At 39.5% G+C, this 24,462-nt stretch overlaps 1 protein-coding gene across 1 annotated transcript in view; it reads right to left on the bottom strand.

Moving 5' to 3' along the window:
- Nucleotides 1–24,462, bottom strand: part of mrtfba (myocardin related transcription factor Ba) — a 283,562-nt gene that overhangs the window by 221,834 nt on the left and 37,266 nt on the right. Inside the window, exons 2-3 of the mRNA XM_041206102.1 lie at nt 17,027–17,109; nt 13,140–13,378 (exon numbers count right to left, since the gene is read on the bottom strand). The gene's annotated coding sequence lies outside the window, so the exon portion shown is untranslated. The remainder of the gene's footprint in view (nt 1–13,139; nt 13,379–17,026; nt 17,110–24,462) is intronic.

The raw sequence follows: 24,462 nt of genomic DNA, 5'->3' as shown, positions 1-24,462 counted from the left end.
ATCATATTCTAGCCCAATCCCGTCCTTAACCCACCAATCATCTACACAAGTACAATGTGTCACTAAGAGTTATGAAGAGTCATATTGGACTCAAAATGTTAACTTTGTTTCTCTCTCCACAGATGCTGCCAGACTTGCTGGGTTTTTCCAGCACTTTGTTTCTATTTCACTAAGGCTACTGTTGCCTAAGAAATTTTCAGTTAGGGAGTAAAAAAAAAAGAATCAAACAGGGTTCCTGCCCCCAAAATGCTTTCTGACACCCTTTGCTCAGTTGGTAGCATTCTCATCTGACTTGAAGCTTGCCTGAAAATTCAGTACACAACTGAGGAAGTGCTGCATAGTTGGGAGATGCCATCTCTTGGATAAAACATTAAGTGCAGATTCCATCTGCTTGCTCAAGTGGATATAAAAAATACCATGGTCAAAGAGCAAGAAATTCTCCTGGAGCCCTGGCTAACATTATCCCTCAACCAATACCACCACCAAAACCAGATTATCTAATCATTTGTCCATTTGGGGAACTTATTCATCCAGAAAGTTTTTGGAAAAAAAATGGCAAGTTCACGGTGCTCACCAGTATTAGATTATAAAAAGACCCAATAATTTGTGACAAAGAGGAGATAAGCCATGAGTTCTGATTCACCACATGCAGGATGATTTATTCTGCTATTAGCCTCACTGAAACTGAAACAATTACTATCTTATTCGTTGTGCATAGAGAATTGCTGGAATTATGCTGTTAATATAAATGAATCTCACCATAGCCAATTAGGTCTGGTAATTCATGTCTTAAGGATCCTATTAATGACTTGATTGATGGTCCTGACATATCACTCAATCTTGGGAGACCCAGAAAGGGAACAACAGAACCATGCAGTCTGTTGCCCACAGGCCTCAAACTTCTCCGTACTACCTCTCTTTCCTGCTTTAAAATCACTCCTTAAAACTACATCTTTCACCAAGCTTTTGGTCAGTTATTATCCCCTTATGTGGCGGGTGTCAAAGTTAGCTTTATAGCGTTCCTGTGAAATGCCTTGGGGCATTTTATTATGTTAAAGGCAGTACATAAGTACAAGTTGTTGTTACTGTTGTAGTAAATTGTTCATTGAAGTTCTGTAAATTTAATTTTTCTTACCTTCCCATTTGTTCTTTTCCTCTTTCTTAATCCACTCATTCTCTTTCCTTCTATTTCTTTTTCTAATCCAACTTGACTCTAATTTACGCTATTTTGTTTCTTTTCTGTATGCTTGCTCAGTTTCTTTCTCTGTCCTTTTGTTTCATTGCTTATGGAGATAGGCCATTGGATTTGATGTCCATGAGGTCCCAGACGCCTCTTCATGTTGCCATGCCATTATTAATTCACATTTCCAGCACTTACAGTACAAAATTAAGATCTGAAAGTATCTGGAGTTAAGATCTGAGGTAAAAAAAAAATCCAATTCGCCTTGAGATAATCGTTCCAGCAATTTCTGGGCCATTGTGTGGAGTGGCTGCCACATTTGATTGCAGTGACAAAAATAATCCATTGACTGTGGTACTTTGGGCTATTGAGGACATAAGGCACTATATGTACATACAAATTAAGAGCAGGAGTAGACCACTTGGTCTCTTGAGCCTGCTCTGCCATTTAATAAGATCATGGTTGATCTGACTTTATCCTCAACTCCACATTCCCACCTACCCCCGATAACATTTCAGCCACTTTCTTATCAAGAATCTATCTACCTCTGCCTTAAAAATATTAAAAGCCTCTGCTTCTGCCACGTTTTGAGGCCGAGCATTCCAAAGGCACATCACCATCAGAGAAAAAAATTCCCTTCTTCTGTCTTAAATGGGTGACCCCTTATTTTTAAACAGTGACCCCTGGTTCTAGATTCTCCCATAGGAGGAAACATCCTCTTCACATCCACCTTGTCAAGACCCCTCAGGATCTTATGTGTTTCAATCAAGTCGCCTCTTACTCTTCTAAATTCCAGCAGATAAAAACCTAGCCTGTCCTCAAAAGACAACTCGCTCATTCCAGGTATTAGTCTAGTAAACCTCGGAACTGTTTCAAATGCATTTATTTAAGGAAGGCTGTAAGGAGACCAATACTGTACACAGTACCCCAGATGTGGTCTCACTAATGCCCTATATATTTGAAACATAACATCCCTACTTTTGTATTCAATTCCCCTCATAATAAAACAATAACATTCTATTAGCTTTCCTAATTACTTGCTGTACCTGCATGCTAACCTTTTGCGGTTCATGCACGAGGGCACCTAGATCCCTCTGCATCTCAGAGCTCTGCAATCAAATAATATGCTTCTTTTATATTTTTCCTGCCAAAATGGACAATTTCATATTTTCCCACATTATTCTCCATTTACCATATCTTTGCCCACTCACCTAACCTATCTATATCCCTTTGTAGCCTCCCTATGTCGTCTTCACATCTTATTTTCTTACCTATACTTGTGTCATCAGCAAACTTAGCAACCATGCCTTCGGTCCCTTCACCCAAGTCGTTTGTATAAATTGTAAAAAGTTGAGGCCCCAGCACTGATCCCTGTGGCGCATCAATCGTTTAAACCAGAAAAAGACCCATTCATGGCTACTCTGTTTCCTTTTAGCTAATCAATCCTTGCCAATATGTTACCCCCTACACCATGAACTTTTATTTTTCATTATAACCCTTAATGTGGTACTCTATCAAATGCTTTCTGGAAACCTAAGTACTGCACATCCATCAGTTCCCCTTTATCCACAGCACATATTACCTTCTTCAAAGAGCTCCAATAAATTGGTTAAACATGACCTCCTTTTCGCAATACCACGTTGACTCTGCCCGATTACCTTGAATTTTTCCAAGTGCCCTGCTATAACGTCTTTAATAATAGCTTCTAACATTTTCCCTACAATAGATGTTAAGCTAACTGACCTGTAGTTTCCTGCTTTCTGTTTCCTTCCCTTTTTGAATAAAGGGGTTACATTTGCTATTTTCCAATCTAATGGAACCTTTTCCAAATCTAGGAAATTTTGGAAAAGTAAAACCAACGCATTATCCATCTCCCTAGCCATTTCTTTTAAGGCCCTAGGATGAAGCCCATCAGGATCAGCTTGTTGGCCATAGCACCAACATATAAATGCAAGTCCTTTCTTGCTTTAGATAAAATACCTTTCTTAAATTATTAGTGTATAATAAATTTAAAAATTGACAAACTATCAGTTCAAATGAACTAAGTATATTGTAAATGTTTTAATACTTCAAGCAGCAAGCTATTATAGCTACGTGCCATGTTGCTGGTTGTTTAGCAATGGCTGCAGTCATCAACTATGTCTCCAGATACTTCCTTTTCCTGTATTCCATTCAATAGTAAGCTGTTAATAGTTATTTAAAATCAGCTGCCAAAAAACAGCAAAATTTCAATCCAAAAGTAGCACAAAAATCATTGCTTTAATGCTAGATTCTTCCCGCTAAGGACTTACTTTCCATCTTAATTTCCCATTTAAAGCTCTTGTACACTATTGTAGGAAGCAGATTAAAAAAAATAAAACAATGGATTTTGTGAACTTTTTCTGTTCACACTGCAGCAACTTCTGAAAACCACAGATCTAACACACAAGGAAAAGTAAAATAAAGGTTCTCAAACTGCCCTTTTTCCTCAATCCCACTATTTCCCTCTCCTCTGAACTTGCCTTTGACTTAGTAGAATGAAAGCAATAGTAAAAAGGGAATCCTGGTTTTAAGAGTAATTTGTATGGATAGAATTTGTCTTTGTACTTTCAGTCTTGGAGCTATAATAAAACAGAATCTTGCAGCACCCCAGCTCATATCAGTAACTTCCAATTCAGAAAGGCAGGCAACATAGTAAGCTAAATTACCACTAATAGCAATACTCTGCCACCAGTAATTAATGGCATTTCCCCAAATAATGATGATCTGTGGCACTATAACAATACAGCTGTTGTAGTTCACCTCTTTACAGAGCTTTGTCTTGGACTTTCTATCGGATGCAGCAGTAGCTTGCATATAGTGCTTTTTTAAAAACAGCCAACTTGGAGTCACTTCACTTCCCAATGTGGTGTTTAGATCATTGGCTTTCTGAGTGGTGCCTATGAGGTCATCTCAACCTCTGCCAATCTGAAGCTGAGTACTTGCTTACGAGCATATAGTTCATGTTGCTAGATTTTCTACATGATAACGTTAGCTAATGTAATTGAAAATTATACCGTTAGGGGAAGAGGATCTCCAGGACTATGTCAATATGTGCAAGGGATCCCCCATAAGGGAAAGCTTGAAAACATCAGGTAGAGCCACTAATGAGTTTGTAATGCAGTTCTTACGTTCAGTATGAACTGGATATTCTGAAATAGTATAACATTGTAGCTCTTAATTGATATTAATAGTAATACTCCTGCAAATAAAGTGTTTCCCCTCACACTGTCACAACAGGGTCCACAAATTGAAAAGTCTTGTTATGATGATGCTGCATTGCATCCCTGAGGCAGTTTCAAAGTCAGCACCAACTGTTCATAAGGTTCTATGATTCACTATTTACCCAGGCATAAACTTCACCGTCACTCACTCTCATTTTCTCATATGCATTTTCACTTGGTGACTAGTTTTTTTGGATTTCTTATTTCTGCCAAGTTATTATAATGATATAATGCCTAATCGCTCACAAGGGATCGGGAAAACACATTGTGGGTTCATTTATTAAGACTAAGCACATGAGAACATAGGTATAAAGCTTGAAAACATCAGCAGGGCTATGTGTGTGTGCTCTACTCACAGCAAAAGCGAAACTAAGACTGGATCACATGACACACTTCCCTGTTAATGCTGTCATGCTGATATCCCTTAAAGGCATATTACAACATCCTCTTTCTTTTCCAAGATACTTTCCTCCTTCCAAAGTATAACTAGTTCCAATATATGTTCATGTTTAGTTACCATTACATAAGTGCACAGAACTGATGAATATGAGTTTCTAAAGTATAAAGGTAAAATACTGATATGCACAGATGGTAACCTTATCTGGCGGTTTCTTTAATTGCTCACTGTGATCTGTGGGATTGTCAGTCTTAGATGTTGTCCCTGGTTGCATCCGGGATCCCGTCCTAGATGCAACAGGATTGTACGGTGGTTCAGGATCTGGAATGGATCAGATTTGTCCTCAGTTACGCCTCACCATTGTGCCTTTGTGTAATTACTTCGTAGGACACTGATTCTGAACAAATCCTTGTCACCTTGGCTGGTTGCTACGTATCTTCTGTGGGACTCTGGATACAATCTTGTTGCCCTAGTTGCAAATTTGCCAATCTGTACCTGCATTTTAATTGTGCATGTTGGTCATCTTCTCTTGTAGTTTTAAAAGTTGTTCTCTAGTTTCTGAGAGAATAGGATGGGTAAGAGCGGGTAGATTGGTATGCGCTGGTCTGCCAAACATGAGCTCTGCCAGTGATGGAACAGTTGCACTTAAAGGTGTTGCTCTCAGATGTAACTTTGCAACGTGTAGATCTTGCTTGGTCTGTCTGCATTTGAGAATTAGGGATTTCACCATGCAAATCATTCATTCAGCTAGGCCATTAGATCTAGTGTAATGGAGAGATGTAGTGGTGCGATCGAAATTCCACTTCTTGCACATATCCTGAAATGGTTTACCAATACATTATGGACTGTTATCTATAATGGTCTCTCTAGGTACACCCAAAAAACTGAAAATAGCACTTAAGAGCGTGTGCGACAGTCGTACTCAACATATTATGCAACTGTCGAATAATGGGCTACTTAGTAAAGTAGTCGCCAAAAGGGTGAAGTCAGTACCATGGATGTGAAAGAGGTTGGATTCAATTCTGGACCAAGAATGGGTAGGAACTTCATGTGGAATCAATGGTGCTTTGTGCTGACTTGGCATATGCTCTTGACAGCCTCGCACTTCCTGAAGAATTCAATGTCATTGTTCATGCCCAGCAAATAGACTGTCTCTCGAGTCTTCTTGTCCAATCTTTGCTCATGTGCAAGTGAAGAAGTTCCTGAAGAATTTTGGGTCAAAAGATTCCGGTAAAATGACCTACCTGCCTTCAAAAATGACTCCCTAGAAGATGCTTAGCTCAACCTAATAAGGCCAAAATGGTCTCATGTGTTTGTGGACATGCTGAATTGAATCAGTGATGGTTTTCTACAGTTTCTGTAGTGAAGGATCTTTCGCCATTTCTTCTTGTAGCTGCTGGCATTTGCATTGCGTTAAATGGACCAGATCAATTTGGAAAACATCTTCAAGCTAGATGTCAATGAAGTCAACTTTTAGATCCAAGGCTATATTTTCTGTTTTTGCTGGGTTAGGCAATCTGCCAAGTATATCTTATGTGACCATCAAGTTACCTGGCCTGTATCCAATCTCACAGTCGTAACCTTGAATCTTTGTCAAGAGATGTTGCAATCGAGATGGTGTACTAGTCAATCATTTTGCCAAATCATGCCCAATGGCTTGTGGTCAATCTCTACCACAAATATTTTGCCAAATACATAAGTATGAAAACGTATGATTCCATACACTGAAGCTAATGTCTCCTGCTCAATGTTGGAGTAGTTGGATTGTGTTATAGTCAGAGATTTTGCAGCAAATGCAATCGGTTTCCCATTTTGTAGTATGCATGCTCCCAGATCTTTCTTTGAAACATCTGTCTCCAGGGTAGTTGCCTCCTTAGGACCATAAAACTGCAATGTTGATATTTCTGGTAATGACTGTTTCAGTGCTTCGAAGAGTTATTATGTGGTTTCCATGCCTCAGGAGAGGCACATCCTTTCTCAACAAATCCCTTAGCAATGAAAATATGTGAGCGAAATTGGAAACGTATGGAGATAAGAAATTAAAAAGATTTAGACATCTTCGAAGATCGTGCTTATCTTGAGAAAATGGTGCAGCCTTAAAATCACTTATTTTACTTGTATTGGGACGTATGCCAGCACTGGAATAAATAGAACTGAAGAAATTGATCTGCTGCATACTGATGGAACATTTCAGACTATTGAATACAAATCCTTTATTATATGCCACTTGCATCGATATGTGTAGATTCTGGTCATGTTCTTGCTTTATTCTTCCCACAACAACAATGTCATCTGCGATACAGATGCATTCTGGCACAACGCATGTAATGTGATCTACGTGAGCTTGAAAGTGATCCTGACTAACAGATAGTCAGTTTAAACTAACTCAGCAGGGGTGTGAGAACCAGAAGAATATTAGAAAATAATAATAGGCTGCACAGAGTGCTGGGAGAGGCAGAAAGCACTAAAATAGAGAATAGTAAGTTAATAAATGGAGTCAGAGTAAGGGAGCAAGTAATGAAGTCTAAATCAGGGTTACACTATATGTATGTGAATGCATGGAGTATAGTTAATAAAACTGGGGAATTACAGGCACAGATTGCCTTGTGGGATTATGATGTTGTGACGATAACAGAGACCTGACTTAAGGAAGGACAGATCTGAATGTTAAATATTCCTGGTTACAAGGTGTTCAGAAAAAATTGGAAAGGGAAAAAAGGAGGAGGGGTGGTGTTTTTGGTTAAGGAGAGTATTGCAGTACTGGAGAAAGAGGACGTGTCAGAGGATTCAAGGGCAGAATCAATTTGGCTAGAGCTAAGGAATAAGGAGGGTGAAATTACATTGTTCAGTGTAATGTATAAACCACCAGCTAGTAAGAAAGATATAAAGGAACAAATCTGCAAGGAAATTACGGAGAGGCGTAAACATCATAGAGTAGTTATAATGGGGGACTTTAATTACCTGTACATAAGATAGGATAGTTGTTCCTAGATTGTGTTCAGGAGAATTTCCTACAGCAGTATGTGTCCAGTCCAACAAGAAAGGAGGCACTGGTAGACCTGGTTCTTGGGAATGAGGTGGGCCATGTAGATCAAGTGACAGTGGGGGAACATTTAGGGGGCAGTGATCATTGTATCCTAAGGTTTAGGATGACGGTGAAAAATGGCATTGGTCAATCCAGAGTAAGAATAATCAACTGGCGGAGAGCGGACTTCAATGGGGTAAGAATGGAGCTGGGTCGGATAGCCTGGAACCAAAAGTTGGCGGGAAAAACAGTAGCTGAACAACGGGCTACCTTCAAAGAGGTGATGGTTTGGGCACAGGCAAGGTATGTTCCCTCAAAAGCGAAGGGTAGGACAAACAAACCCAGGGTTCCCTGGATGACAAAGGAGATAGAAATTAAGTTAAAGAAGAAAAAGTGTGCTTATGACAGCTGTCAGGTAGCAAATACAATTGAGAACCAAGCTGAATTCAGAAGGTTCAGAAAGGATGTGAAAAAACAAATACAAGAAGCAAAGAGGGATTATAAATAAAGACTGGCAGCTAACATAAAAGGAAGTCCCAAAGTATTCTATAAGCATATCAATAGTAAAAGGGTGGTAAAAGGAGGAGTAGGGCTGTTTAGCAACCCAAAAGGGGATTTACAGAGTCAAGAGGTATGGCTGAGGTGTTAAATAAATACTTTGCATTAAATAAATACAAGGCAGATGCTGCCCAGATCATGGTCATAGAGGAGGAAACTCAGTCACTAGAAGGGTTTAAAATTGATAAGGAAGAAGTACTAGATAAGCTGTTGACACTTAAAGTTGATAAGGCACCGGGACTGGATGAGATGCATCCAAGGGTATTGAAGGAAGTGAGAGTGGAAATTGCAGAGGCACTGGCAATAAACTTTCAATGTTCCCTGGATTCGGAGGAGGTGCCGGAGGACTGGAGAATTGCAAACATTACACCCTTGTTCAAAAGAAGGTTGTAAAGATCCGCCCTGCAATTACAGACCAGTCAGCTTAACTTCGGTGGTAGGGAAACTTCTAGAAACAAATTATTTGGGATAGAATTAATAGTCACATGGAAAAATGTGGATTGGTTCAGAAGAGTCAGCATGGATTTGTTAAAGGAAAATTGTGCCCAACTAACTTGCTGGAATTTTTTTTGAAGAGGTAACAAAGAGCAAGTCCGTTGATGTGGTGTATATGGACTTCCAAAAGGCGTTCGATACAGTGCCACACAACAGACTTTGTGGAAAGTTATAGGTCATGGAATAAAAGGGATAGTAGCAATGAGGTTTGTAGTGGAGTTCCTCAGGGGTCAGTATTGGGACCCTTGCTTTTCCTGATACATAAAAATGATCTAGATCTTGGTGCGCAGGGGGCAATTTCAAAACTTGCGGATGAAAAAAACTTGAGAAAATTGTAAACTGTGAGGAAGTCAGTGACACAGTGGTGAAGTGGGCAGATAGGTGCCAGATGAAGTTCAATGCGGAGAACAGTGAGGTGACATGCTTTGGTACAAAGAACATGGAGAGTCAGTATAAAATAAAGGATACTATTCTAAAGGGTGTGCAGGAGCAGAGAGACATGAGTGTATATGTACATAGGTCATTAAAGGTGGCAGGACAAGTAGAGAGAGCTGTTTCTAAAGCATTTAGTAATCTAGGCTTCATTAATAAGGGCATAGAGTACAAGAGCAGAGAGGTTATGTTGAACTTATATAAGATACTGGTTAGACCTCAGCTGGAGTATTGTGTACAGTTCTGGATGCCACATTATAGGAAGGATGTGAAAGCATTGGAGAGAGTGCATAAGAGTTTTATGAGAATGTTTCCAGGGGTGAGACACTTCAGTTATGAGGAAAGATTGGAGAAGTTGGGACTGTTTTCCTTGGAGAGGAGAAGGCTAAGAGGAGACTTGATAGAAGTTTTCAAACTCATGAAGGGTCTGGACAGAGTAGATAGGGAGAAATTGCTCCTGCTCCTAATGGATCAAGAACCAGAGGGCACAGTTTTAAAGTATTTTACAAAAGAAGCAAATGCGAGGTGAGAAAATTTTTTTCACCCAGGAAGTAGTTAGGGTTTGGAATGCACTGCCTGGAAGTGTGGTGGAGGCAGGTTCAATTGAGGCATTCAAGAAGGCACTGGATGATTATTTAAATAGAGGAGAGATTGAGTCGATTAGGATTATGTTCACTGGAGTTCAGAAGAATGAGGGGTGATCTCATAGAAACCTATAAAATTCTAACAGGACAAGACAGAGTAGATGCAGGAAGGATGTTCCCGATGGTGGGTAAGTCCAGAACCAGGGGTCACAGTCTGAGGATATGGGGTAGACCATTTAGGACTGAGATGAGGAGAAATTTCTTCACCCAGGTAAGCTTGTGGAATTCATTACCACAGAAAGTACTTGAGAACAAAACATTGTATGCTTTCAAGGAGGAGTTAGATATAGCTCTTGGGGCGAAAGGGATCAAAGGATATGGGCAGAAAGCGGGAGCAGGCTACTGAGTTGGATGATCAGCCACAATCATAATGAATGGTGGAGCAGGCTTGAAGGGCCGAATGGCCATAATCCTGCTCCTAGTTTCTATGTTTCTAAACAATGTACAGGGTTACAGGGAAAAGGCAGGAGACTGGCATTAAGTTAAAATGTTCAGAGCTGGTGCAGACATGATGGGCTAAATGGCCTCCGTCTACACCTTAACAATTCTGTGATAGCCCGAAAGGAAGCTGTTGAAAACAGTATCATCCAAATGGAGTACAAAATGTAGTAAGCTCTTGGGACTTCCCCACAAGATGCACTGATCAGCAACCATGCTTGGCATCAAGCTTTGAGAAAAAATCTGCACCTGCAAATTTCAAATTTAACTCTTCTAATGAGGTATTTTGTAGGGCCAACATTTCAAGGCTGTGTTTAAACATTGTGGATCGAGGAACACTCTAAATGATCCTTCCTTCCTTATGACACGTGATTGAGCTGCACCAATCTGTGAGTCCTTGTACTCTTCTAATGATTCTGTTCAAGAAGGCAGCTCACCACTACCTTCACATCTCGCCAGTGATGCCCACATCCCATGAATGAATAAAAGTAGCAATCAATAATCTAATTAAAAAGAAAATAAATCCGACAACATTTCCCAGAATAAAGCATTGGCAGATGAAATGGGAAACATTTTGCAGGTACAAACCCAGAGGAAATGCCAGAGAGGTGTGCTATTCACTTGCATATAAAATTGCTAAGGTACCTGATTTAAAAAAAAAAAATTATTAATTCTTATATTTGAGAAGACAACATTCGGGCAAAATGATAATTTTCGCTAGAGCTGTTCGAACAACTACTGCAGTTCAAAGATGCCAGACCTTAACAGATCAAATTGGGCTTCTGCCCAATTTTGGTGGTGTATTTTGCATCACCTAGCTAGAAATAACATGAAAACATCTTCAATTTGATCTAATATTACGCAGTTCTTCAAAAATAATGGACATCACAGGATTTAATGTTCATTTTCTCTCTACTTTCCATGACATGCACTCTTAATTCATCTGAATGTGTAGACCAAACAACTTACATTCTTCTACACCATTGTTTAGACAATTAGATGATTTGCTTGTGGGCTTTCTGAACCTCCATCCAACAGGTTATAAGCTAATTTTTCAACATACAGAATTGGCACAGCACATAGGATTGGCAAGTGCCTGGCTTCGTTATTTTAACTGGGTTTTGCTTATTTACCAAGTACAAGATGGAGTAACAGTTGCTACAAATTTAAAAATAATTTCAAGATTTTTTTTAAAATAGCATTTAGAAAAAAATACAGCCACACACATTTTCAGATTCAATCATGGATGTCAAAAGGGAATTGAATAATTATCTGAAGAGACAAGATTTGCAGGGCTATGGGGAAAGGACAAGGGAATGAGATGAGGGGAGTTCTTTTGCAGAGAGCCAGCACCAACACAATGGGTTGAACAGCCTCATTCCATGCTGTAACCATTCTATGATTCTATCAACAACAGCTTGCATCTATATACAGTGTAAGTCCTCACTTAAAGTTGTGGTTACGTTCCTGAAAATCACAACTATAATTGAAACAACTTTAAGTGGATCATGGGTTCCCAAAGAAATCAGTGTTAAGATGGAGTTAGGTTCCTTCGGACATTTCTTGCCTGGAAAAACGAATGCACAAGTTGCAATATTATACCATACATGTGCAGCACTGTGCTTTCCAAACTGGAATAACTTGCAAAATAAATCACTCAATATAACAGAAATACTGCATAAATTAAAATTAGATAACACTAAATCACCCAAACAAGCCCCGAGTAACACAGCTTCTGTGTCTCACCCACAGCACTCCTGAAACTCAATTCAGGTTTTTGCTTCCTCTCCTTCCACCGCTCCCTCGCTCTTCCTTTTCCTCTCCCCTCTCCCTCCTTTCCCCCTCTCTCCCCTTTCCCGCTCTGCCCCCTCCTTTTCTGCTCCCTTTCTAAAAACAGGCCCTAAAGAATAAACAATGTTAAAATGAAACAACATTAACTGGGGTGATGTAGAGAGAGGACTTAATGTTGCACCTTTAGTGATAATATCTAATGCTCTTGAAAAGGCTGGGATCAGTAGTTAGTAGTCTGTTATAGAATCATAAAACGATTATAGCACAGATGGTGGCCATTTGACCCATCGTATCAGTTCCTCTTTATCTACTCTGTCCAGAATACCTCTATAAAATCTCCTCTCAACCTTCTCTGCTCCAAGGAGAAGAGTCACAACTTCGCCAATCTTTCTATTTGAAGTTCCTCATCCCCGGAACCATTCACGTGAATCTCTGCTGCACCCTGTCCAATGCCTTCACCTCCTTCTTAACGTGTGGTACCCAGAACTGGACATAAAAATCCAACTGAGGTTAACCCAGTGTTTTATACAAGTTTAACATAACCTCCTAGCTTTTGTACTCTATACCCCTATTGATAAAACCTAGGATGCTGTATACTTTATTAAGCACTTTCTCAACCTGTCCTGCCACGTTCAATGATTTATCCGCATATACACCCAGATATACAAAACATTCTCTGCATTAAGAAGCAGGATAAACAGTCATGTTTTCAGGCAAGTGAGTTTAAAATAATTCGCCTTATTGTAGTGTCCTAAACAATTGCTGTCAGTCTAATAAGGTATATGTTTGTTCATCAAATAGACCAGAAATAAATGCTATTTGATTCTGAATTTTTCTCAACTTTACTAATGATGTTTAATTCATACTAATTTACATAGGAAGCACCGAAGACAGCAGAAAGTTGAAATCTTCCCACTTGTTGGGAAGGAATGATTACCGTTTCGATCTGTCTGTAGCCTTGGACATGGTCGGTAACACAATCCTGTCCCTTGTTTGAAGCTGAACCAGACCTTTCGCAACCTTAGCGTCCTATTTACCCCTTAGACGAGCTCCCATATCCTCTCCAGCACCAAGACCGTCTATTTGGACCTCCAGAGCATCACAGTCACTCGCTGGACCAGCTTACCTGCTGCTGAAAATCCCCATTCATGCCTTTGTCACTTTAAAAAGAGTTTGCTAAAAATAGAGGAGTAAGTAGCATAGTGATTTAGCACCGTTCACTTCTCGAGACCAGGCCAAAATTATGAATAGAATTTTATAATTTATTCTAACCGCAGGCAGATAAAGAAGAAATATGCAAACAATTTTTACAGAATAACACAAAAGGATGGTCATGTAAATCACAAGTTTTATTTTTAAAAATTGTATATTGTTCAAAAAGCTGAGACTGAAGTAAGTCCAAGGCAACAATAACAAAGATAAATAATTATGAATACATGAGGGGATGCTTTTTATAAAAACGTAAGGTTGCTCTGACTTGGAGTCTCCTATGATTGGGTTTCAACTGAAGCACCAAGAATTAATTTACAATTCAGAACATTTGGTGCCTAAAGGGAGCAGCCCAAAAATTACATTTCCCATAGCCCAGTGTGGAATACACTGAAGATGCAAGAGTTGGTTTTCAGATATTGCTTAATGAGCATGACATGTTCCATAAATATTTGAAGATTCACTATTTCACATTTCAGACATTATAGCATTTCCTCAACAGGATAGCGGTAACATCTCGGAAAACTGATACCACCATGAGTCAAACAGTCATTATGGCTCAGCCCATCAAGTCTATGTCAGCTCTACGTAGAGCAATCCAGTCAGTCCCATCTCCCCGCCCTATCCTCATAGCCCTGCAAGTTAATTTTCAAGTGACCATCCAATTTCCTTTTGAAACCATTGATTGCCTCTGCTTCCATCATCCTCATAGCAGCGGGTTCTGTTTTCTGTTTTGTATTCAGCTTGATGTCCATTCTACTACTTGTCCCCTGACTCCACATGTCACAGAATCAAAGAATCACAGATTCACACAGTGCAGAAGAGGCCCTTCGGCCCATTGAGCCTGCACCGACACGTGAAAAACACCTGCCTTACCTACCTAATCCCATTTGACAGCACTTGGCCCATAGCCTTGAATGTTATGATGTGCCATGTGCTCATCCTGATACTTTTTAAAGGATGTGAGGCAACCCGCCTCCACCACCCTCCCAGGCAGTGCATTCCAGACCCTCACCACCCTCTGGGTAAAAAAGTTTTTCCTCACATCCCCCCCTAAACCTCTTGCCCCTCTCCTTGGAACCAAGTCCCCCCCATGACTGACCCTTCAACTAAGGGGAGCAGCTGCTCCCTATCCACCCTGTCCATGCCCCTCATAATCTTGACCTCAGCAAGGAGTCTGCTATGCAATACCTTATTGAAAGCTTTTGAAAATCTGAATAAATTATGACTAATCTGCTCTTTCCATTGGTTCTTCAATGAATTTCCAATAAAGTTGGTCAAATATCAAACAAGACTTTCCCTTTTTAAATCTCTGTTGTCGTCTTTTAAACCCATGTCCTTCTTTCCCATAACTCCAGGTTTGAACCCTTCCAATGAGGTCTCTGCTGCTGCCGCCAAAGAACTGAAAAAGCCCTTAAAGTCACAAATGACCTACGAAGTGGCTCTGACCACAATAATTATTCCTCCTCATTCTTTCCGATCCGTCTGTAGCCTTGGATATGATTGGTAACACATGGGTAATCCTCTCCCTGGTCACTGTCTGAGGCTGAGCAAAACCTTTCTCAACCTTAGCATCCTATCCAACCCTTAGATGAGCCCCTATATCCTCTCTAGCACCAAGGCTATCCACTTGAACCACAACATCGCAGTCATCTGCTACACCAGCTTACCTGCTACTGAAAATCCCCATTCATGCCTTTGTTACCTTTAGACTAAACTGTTCCAGTACTCTGCTGGCTGGCCTTTCATTTTATACCCTTTGTAAATTTCAGTTCATTCAAACTCTGCTGCTGTAGCTTAACTCGCAGCAAGGTCCTTTCACCTATTGTTCACTGGCCTACATTAGCTCCTGATCCACCAATCCTCAATATTAAAATTCTCATCCTTGTTTTCAAATCTATGGCCTCTACCCTCCCCATTTCTGTAATCTCCTCTAACTCTCTGAAAGTTCTGCACACCTCCAATTCTGGCCTCTTGCATATTCCTGATTTTAATCGCTCCACCAATGGCAGATGTCAGCTGCCTGGGCCCCAAGCTTTGGACCCCCTCCCCAAACTACTCGCCATCACACCTCCCCTCCCCCTAGACACTCCCCAAAACCTACCACCCTAACCAATCCTTCGTTACTTGTACCAAAAAAGCCTTGTGAATTGGGTCAGACCTTGTTTGATAACACCTCTATGGAGCACCCTGGGACTTTCCACTACATTGGAAGTGCTGTAAAAATGCAAGTCACTGTTTATTCCAAGGAATGCAAACTTAGTTTCTATATTCTCACCTCATAATCCAACCTTTACTCCCTGCAACAAAGAGCTTCAGATTGTAACAGCTAAATCTGGTAGTTGATAACCTTCCTCTGAATACAGATTTCCAGTCAGCTAATTTGGCTGCGTATCTGATGCTCAGGCTTTTGCTCACTGTGAGATTGTTACAGTACACCACCTAAGTGGATTTACACATTTTTAAACAACTTTGTCAGTAACATTTTTCACCAAACATTGTATACATGAAGAATTTATTTGACTAATTCTTGAGTTAACCAAAGCAAAGCTTTACATACACACTAAAATATATTGTTAAACACACTTGTATCTAAACCAGCTAAAATAACAAACCAAGTTAATAAATAAAGCTGACTACTTGTCAGGGGATAAGTAGTAGAATGGAAAGCTAATAAAAAATTTAATAAAAAAGGAGTCTGCTCCACTTTGCCAGTTTTTCACTGCTCCACTTTCTACCTGTCTATCCCTCATCCTCAGCTATTCACACACTCATTTTGCCTCATATATGTATTTTATTTCTTTGATTTCTTTCATTATACCTCCTATTGTCTCAAACTCAGCACTTCTGCTAATTAATGATCTCCCGTTTTCCATCTAGGTCAGTCTATGTCTTTGCTGATATGCGGGCTCCTCCTCCTAACCAATTTCCTCCTTTTTAAATGCTATTCTTCTGTAATGTTTTCCTGTTCAGATGAGAAGCTCTAATGCTTGGAACATTAACTTGTTTATTTTCTCCACAGATGTGGCTTGACCTGCTGAATGCTTCCAGCAATTTGTGTTTTTTTTTTCAGATTTCCAGCATCTGCAGTAATGACTAATCAGTAAACTTCAGGCAATGTACATGTTTGGTTCCATGGTTACCTGTATTTGGTTGCAGAACTTGGGTTCTAAATCTTTTTTGCTTTTCTAAAAAGCATATTGGTTTAATTGAGAATCTCAAAATTTGGTTGGCTTTCCCTTAAGGCAACAATTAAGCTTAGGCATAAAGCCCAGGATGCACCGAGGATGATTAATGAACTGGAACATCAAGGTCGGACCAATGTAATGGGAAAAGGTTGAAGTCTGAAGCATGATTCGAATGTTTACAATCAAATTCCATAAATTATCAACAGGGAACACATCTCTAGATTAAGGAATTATAAACGGGAGACAGACACACACACACAATTTTATCTGCTGACCACACATCTTTTGACTGCTTTCCTTCAAAAAACCTTCAGAACCTTCTGATTGTGGAAGGCTGATTTCACCTAATTACAGGGAAAGTCATTAGAGTTTAGTCCAGCCTCAGTTAAAGTCCCAATTTATTTATAGAGTTGATTTAAAGTCTTACCAGTAATGCTCCACACTAGAATTCTGTTAAGTCCAGCAGGTCAGGGGAGGCCAACATGCATTTACTGTACGTCTGCAGCAGACCTGGAGTGGAAAGTACCTTTATTAGTATTGTCAAAAACCTGCCATTAATATCTTTAACATTTAGTCCAAGTAGAATTAGAAAATATTTTCAGGGCAAAAATACAAAGTCCACCAAGCTTTTGATCGCTTTTCCAACATATTCTTTAGCTCAGTATCTATTGTAGTCCAATTGCTGGGGTACTTTGAGACATTTTTTTTTTATACTGAAGGCATTATATAAATGTTATTAACAACTTTTTTTCCTTTATCCTGATTTTGATAAAAGGTCACCAATCTAAGACATTAACTCTACTTCTCTCTCCACAGATGCTGCCTGAACTGCTGAGTATTTCCAGCACTTTTTGTCTTTATTTCCTTGATCCTGGTTTTCTTTCAGACACCAATATTAATATTGTTGTGCATTCCCACCTTTGAGGGAAACTCCAGGCAGCAGATGGGAGGTAATAGAGCGTGTGACTGCATCGCGCATTCTGTGAAATCCCATGTTGATACTAAAATAAAGCAATGCCACAGAACAACCTCAGAGCTGGAAATACAACCTAACACCATGACTACCTCCTCAATTATCTTCCATTAAAACAGTTCCTCTATGTTAACAGAAGATAAAAAAAACATTTATTGATTAAGGGATACTATCGTGGAGAACAGCAAATTCATATTATATAAATTAGCCTTACACAAAGAAAGAGCAACCTCATTTAAGAGTTTAAAATTTTTATGTTTGAATGACTAATAATATCTATCAGCTAAGAATCTGTCACAATTATAACAATATTTCCTGTCTGTTACAGCAAGTCTGGAAAAGAGGAAATTATTGACCTTAGTAACACCGTCACTTCTCAACAAGTTACAATGCTGGCAATAATGGATTTATTTGAACCCCATGCAATTTCCCACACCTATAATTAGTAAGTGAAAACAGATGGATATTTGACAAACAATAAAGCGGTTATTCTGCCCACACACATTTAAATATAGAATCACATTCAATTCCACTTTTGTGCTCATTAGAGCGTGGGTTGTTTAAGTGTCAGGGAATAAAACGCTTCCAATTTAAGGCATCCAGGGAGGGAGAGGGGAGGAGTGGGAGTGTGGGGCGGGGCGGGAGCAGAATTTTAACTCCCAATGACTGGAAGAAACTGGTCAGGAATCAGTTTAAGGGATGCAGGAAATTTGTGGGCTGGCCTCCCACCCCAATCCAGCCGATTGCAATTTTAAATTGCAGGTATGAAAGTCACCCACTCTAAGTGGACAAGGACCACCTTTAAATATGCAAACCGGATTCTGTTGATATACTTGGGGCCCAATCACAATCCTAAACCCAGGCCTTTACAGGGAAGCTGTGGGGTCTTTGCCTACTAGGTCAAAGTTGTCAGGAAGTGGATCCAGGGCCAAAGGTAAGACTTTATAAAATGCTTTTAACTTTATAGCCTAAGAATAATGTTATGATTCATTTTCTCTTCAACTCTTAAATGTTGGTAGTGTCCTGCGCATTATGGGCCTAGGTCACATCAATTAAAGCAATGTATTTATTTGTTCAGCTTTCATACATTCTTCCCTTCAGCATTAATACTGTTACAGATGATTCAGAGTGCACCACCGATTTTACAAAACTGCTTCACAAGAATAAATCATCCAACTTGAAGAACTATATCCTGCATCCTGACATGATCCAAACATGTCACCAATAGCATTTGACATAATTTACTTGCGCATGTTGTCTCAATGAAGCAATAATTTTGCATAATGACAAAAGATTTCTGATTGGGTATCTCGATTTATTCCTGGCATTAAAGTAAGGTGATATGCAGACACTGCAGCCACAGGACATTAAGTAATGCTTGTAATCAATTACCATTAGGATTCCAGCATGTTTGAACAGGGTTTGTTACATACAGGATAGTATGTAGCAACAATGCTTGTGGGAAACTCCCACGGCAGTACATGCTGCGTCAACATTTGTAGCTGGTTAAACAGGATTTAACTGGCTAGAATATACACTAGATGGTTTTTGGGGCATACTCGTCTTCTGGGAGTTCTGTTTGGTTTAAGTTTATTTAAGTAGTGTTTCAGTGCTTCTGCCACGGGTTTTGAAAAAGTAGTTATTCTTCCGAGTGAGCTGTGTAGTCACACAGAGTGTAGTAAGCAAGTTAAACTTTGTACTACTGATGTTTCAGGACTCTTTGGAGGAATCAGGCTGAGGAGGTTACCATAGTTATAGCCGGGACCACATGTTGATGTTTGATTTTGAAACTGTTAATGACTGATGGGAAAGTACTACTGGACAGGTTAACGTTCTATTATGCATCAAGTGACTCGAGCAATCATTCCTTAGCTGGATATAATTTTATGGAAAAACATGAGTTTACCATTTTTAACAGTAACCTTCTGGTTTGGCTGAGAACACTTGCTGGATTATACTCTCAATGCGTGAATTGTCTGGGCAGTTTCAGGCTGTAGGTACATGTGCATAAATATCCCAATAATATTCAAAACAGCCATCGGAATCAAGAAACTTCCATATGTCTGAAAAGAAGTATCAGTATCTCAGATTGTTATGATGTGGCAGATGATGTGTGCCAGGCAGACAAAACCCCCAAGGGAAATTTGGCCATGCTATCACAACGGTTTTGCAATTTGTATTTATTACGAGAAGATTTGTGCACTGAATTCAGAAGTAATGGACCCACTAACATCTTTAGAGATTTTTTAAAAATTATGAAGGTTGTAGCAGAGTGAAAATGGTGGGACTTATGCAATATTTGCTAAATATACAAGATGGAAACCACACTAAGATAAAAGCAAAAAACTGTGGATGCTGGAAATCCAAAACAAAAGTAAAAATACCTGGAAAAACTCAGCAGGTCTGGCAACATCTGCGGAGAGGAACACAGCCCTCTATCCAGCTCTACCTGTCCCACACCCTCCCTTGTACCAGCTTATATTTCACCTCTTTTCTATTCTTACTTAGTTCTGTTGAAGAGTCATACGGACTCGAAATGTTAACTGTGTTCCTCTCCGCAGATGCTGCCAGACCTGCTGAGTTTTTCCAGGTATTTTTATTTTTGTTATGGAAACCACACTGGTGAGCTTGGGGGTATAAAATTAAATTAAATATCTAGTATTCACTACAGACTTTAGTAATGATCATTTTTTTGTGACTTCATTTCACATACATTAAAGTATCTTACTTAAGTCTTGCTTGCAAGCCAAACCTTTCGCAAGAATGCCTTTCTAAAACAGGTAAAAGATCAAGACCAATAGTAAACAAACCTTTAAATATATCTAACCAAAGATAACCATGTGGAACTAATTAGGAAAAACAAGCTTTCTCAACTAACAACTACAGTTCTTACACACAGGTAGGTGTTGTATTTTTTCCAACTATCCACAATATCAGTACTAAATTGAAATGAATAACGCTGCCTTCAAATACACATCATATAGTACGCTGAAATCAATGTACGAGAAACAAAGTGCAGTCAGGTTATGAAATCCACACGTTAAACTAGATTTGCTTGGTACCCCAAGCTTTCAAAAGGTTTTAACTTGCATCTACAAATCTGAGATTCTGTAAAAGTAGCAGATGAAATACCAAGGAGGAAGACAAACTGATATAAACCAGCAATACACCAGTAATTCTCCTTAATGAACTTTTTCCCTTCAGTCACTACTTCAATCTACTTTTTTAAAAATTTTTCATCCGTCAGCAAGGAAAGCAAGGTATCCGGGGTACTGATGTTTGTTATACAGTCAATAGATCCTGTAGTATACTGATGTGGATGAGGTGTAAAATCTTAGGTTCTTATTCCAATCCTAGGAAAAACCTTTACTAAAAGAAGTGTTCTAGGGTCAGATATTTAAACTTCTACTCTATTTTAACATAGCCTTCAAAATGGCTCATCTTAAAAATTTTCTTCAATTCTACTTTTTTCAACATGCTTTATGTCCTCAAGAATGCACTGCTCAGCAACTGAACATTTATTCTTCTCTGCTCTTAGCAGTAGCAGCAGTCTTTATGCTATTCTAACAGTGCCTTCATAAAATCACAGCATCAGTATCGGTTATTTCCCTTATTGTTCAAATGTAAGTTTGGTTCAGTTGGTAACACTCTTGCCTCGGAATCAGAGGGTTATGGCTCCTTAACCTGCTGTGGATTAGAGTATGCAAACTAGGCTGTAACTTCAGTGCAATACAGGGTGCTGCATTGTTGGAGGTGCCTTTTTTCTGTGTTAGAATAGCATAAAGACTGCTGCTGCCGCTAAGAGCAGAGAAGAATAAATGTTCAGTTGCTGAGCAGTGAATTCTTGAGCACATAAAGCATGTTGAAAAAAGCAGAATTGAAGAAAATTTTTAAGATGAACCATTTTGAAGGCTATGTTAAAATAGAGTAGAAGTTTAAATATCTGGCCCTAGAACACTTCTTTTAGTGAAGGTTTTTCCTAGGATTGGAATAAGAACCTAAGATTTTACACCTCATCCACATCAGTATACTACATTAAACCAAGAGATGGTCTGCTCAGGAGAATGTAAAGGATTCCCTGGCACTTTTCAAGTGCAAGGAATTCTGGCAAAAAATCCCATCCTCAACCAACAGCATAAAAAAGTCATTAATTTGCTGTTTTTTGGACCTTTCTTTGCACAGAATGGCTGTGATATTTATATAAGATCACTGACAACACTTTCAAAATAATCCATTGCTGGTAAACTCTTTCAGACATCCTAAGGATGAGACATTACACTATTGCAAGTTCTTGTTACTTATGATGGAGCAAAAAGTGCAATAGAGATAAAAACAAAAAACTGCGGATGCTGGAAATCCAAAACAAAAGCAGAATTACCTGGAAAAGCTCAGCAGGTCTGGTCTTCTCCGCCGATGCTGCCAAAAGTGCAATAGTTGCCTTCTACTTGGACTTGGAATCAGGGTATGAATAAGCCAATCTCATTTTTACTTTTCTTCTTGTAATGAGAAATAATAGGAATAGCTTCTATTTTAAATTTGACTCACTGTTTATATATCATTGAATAGATGCATAGAATGGTTACAGCACAGAAAGCCATTATGCCCATCATGTCTATGCTGGCTCTCTGCAAGAGTAACTCTCCTAGTCCCACTCCCTTGCCTTTCCCTTATAGCCCTGCAAATATTTCCTAATCAGATACCTATCCAATTCTCTTTTAAAAGCCACAATTGAATCTGCCTCCACCATAATCCCAGGCTGTGTATTCCAGATCTTAACCGCTTGAAGGAAAAGATATTTACGCAGCAGTTCGCCATTGCCTCATGATTTTGAACACCTATTAAATCTCCCCTTACCTTCTCATGAAGGAGAACAGCCCTAGCTTCTCCAATCTACCCACATTACTGAAGTTCCTTATCCCTGGAACCATTCTTGTGAATTTCTTCTGCATCCTCACTAATGCCTTCACGTCCTTCTTCAAACAGCTATAATAACAATTGATTTAATCCCTCTTGTCTCATGAATGGAGGAAATGTATATTTTCAGGCTACCAAGCTATTCCATGATTAAATACAAAACACACAATTTTTTGCCCCCCACTGTGCTTGAAAAATCTATCCTCCAACAATGCAGCACCCTCTATCAGTACACTCGTCTGCTCTTTGCAGTCCCATCAGCATATGCTATTTTCCAGAGAACCAATGGAGTGTCTTTTGCCAGGACTTCCATGAGTGGTAGTATTTTTGGATGATGTTCTCATCACTGGGTCAACCAAGACTGAACACTTGGCCAACCTGGAGGAGGTGCTAAGAAGGTTCATGGAAGCCGGCATACAGTTAAAGAAGGAAAAATGCACATTTCAAGAACCAGGAGTCACTTATCTAGGTCACAGGGTGGACACCATGGGTTTACATCTAATAGAAGATATTCAGGCAATAAAAGATGCACCATCACCATCCAATGTAATAGAATTCAAATCCTTCCTGAGTATGATCAACAACTATAGCCAACCCGTCAACTGTTTTGGCACCATTACACTTGCTGCTAAAAAAAAGAACCGCCGTTGGTCTTGGGGTGCACAACAGAAAGAGGCCTTTGAGAAAGCAAGGAAATTGCTGCATCCGTCTTGTTTATTGGTATGCTATGGCTCATCCAGAGAGCTGGTATTAACATGTGATGCCTCTCCTTATGGTATAGGAGCCATATTATCACATAAAATGGAAAATGAATCAGAGAGGCCCAATGGCTATGTCTTGGGAATCCATTCCCAAGCCAAGAAGGGCTATTCTCAGTTAGATAAAGAAGGGTTATCAGTGGTATTCGGTGTAAAAAAGTTTCACCAGTACCAACATGGAAGACATTTTACCATTGTTTCGGACCATAAACCATTAACAGGGCTATTTAGTGAGGATAAGGCCATTCCACCAATGGCATCAGCAAGATTACAATGTTGGGCTCTGACATTACCTGCATAAAGTATACTTTGATGTACTGCCCTGGCCTACACATTGCAAATGCAGTTGTAATCTGTTGTCTCTTGTTACCAGACAGAATTGTAAATGCTCCAGTTCCACAAGAATTAGCACTACTATTGAATTTCTCAAATTCTTCGCCTGTGTGCGCAAAACAAATTAGAAATTGCACAAACAGATCCAATATTTTCAAAAGTCAGAGACTTTGTTTTGCAAGGTCGTCTATATCTGAAGAACCGAGACCATTCCATGTCAGAAACACGGAATTAAGCTGTCAAGATGGAATTGTGTTGTAGGGTTCAAGAGCTGTTGTACATCGCAAGATAGATAGCCACTCTTGACAGAGCTCCACAGTGTTCATCTAGGCATATCAAAGATGAAAATGCTTGTGCGATGTCATGTATGGTGGTCAGGCATTGACAGTGATATTGAAAGCATGGATAAGCACTGTCTCTACTGTCAACAACAACAGAAGTTACCTGTTTCAGCTACCCTGCATCCGTGGGAGTGGCCTGGTCGCCCTGGGTTCGACTACATATTGATCATGTAGTACCACTCTTAGGTACCATGTTCATGTTAATTGTAGATGCACATTCAAAATGGATGGGTGTACACGAAGGCAAAACGCCAATGTCGAACGCCAATTATTGAGAAGCTACGTCACTGTTTCAGCATAAATGGCCTACCTGAAATTGTTGTTTCTGATAATGGTACAGCCTTTACCAGCACTGAGTTTCAGAAATTTATGGATCTGAATGGAATCCAACATATTAAAACAGCTCCTCGGCATCCCTCAACGAATGGTCTAGCCGAGAAAGCAGTACAAATTTTTAGGTCTGGTATGGAAAAATTATTGGAAGACTCTGGAATTTCGACTTTCCCAGTTTCTCTTCAGTTATCGTACACTGCCACATTCAGCT

Source organism: Carcharodon carcharias, chromosome 15 (genome assembly GCF_017639515.1).
Source record: "Carcharodon carcharias isolate sCarCar2 chromosome 15, sCarCar2.pri, whole genome shotgun sequence".
NCBI lineage: Eukaryota > Metazoa > Chordata > Chondrichthyes > Lamniformes > Lamnidae > Carcharodon > Carcharodon carcharias.
This window is presented reverse-complemented; position numbering and strand designations above follow the sequence as displayed.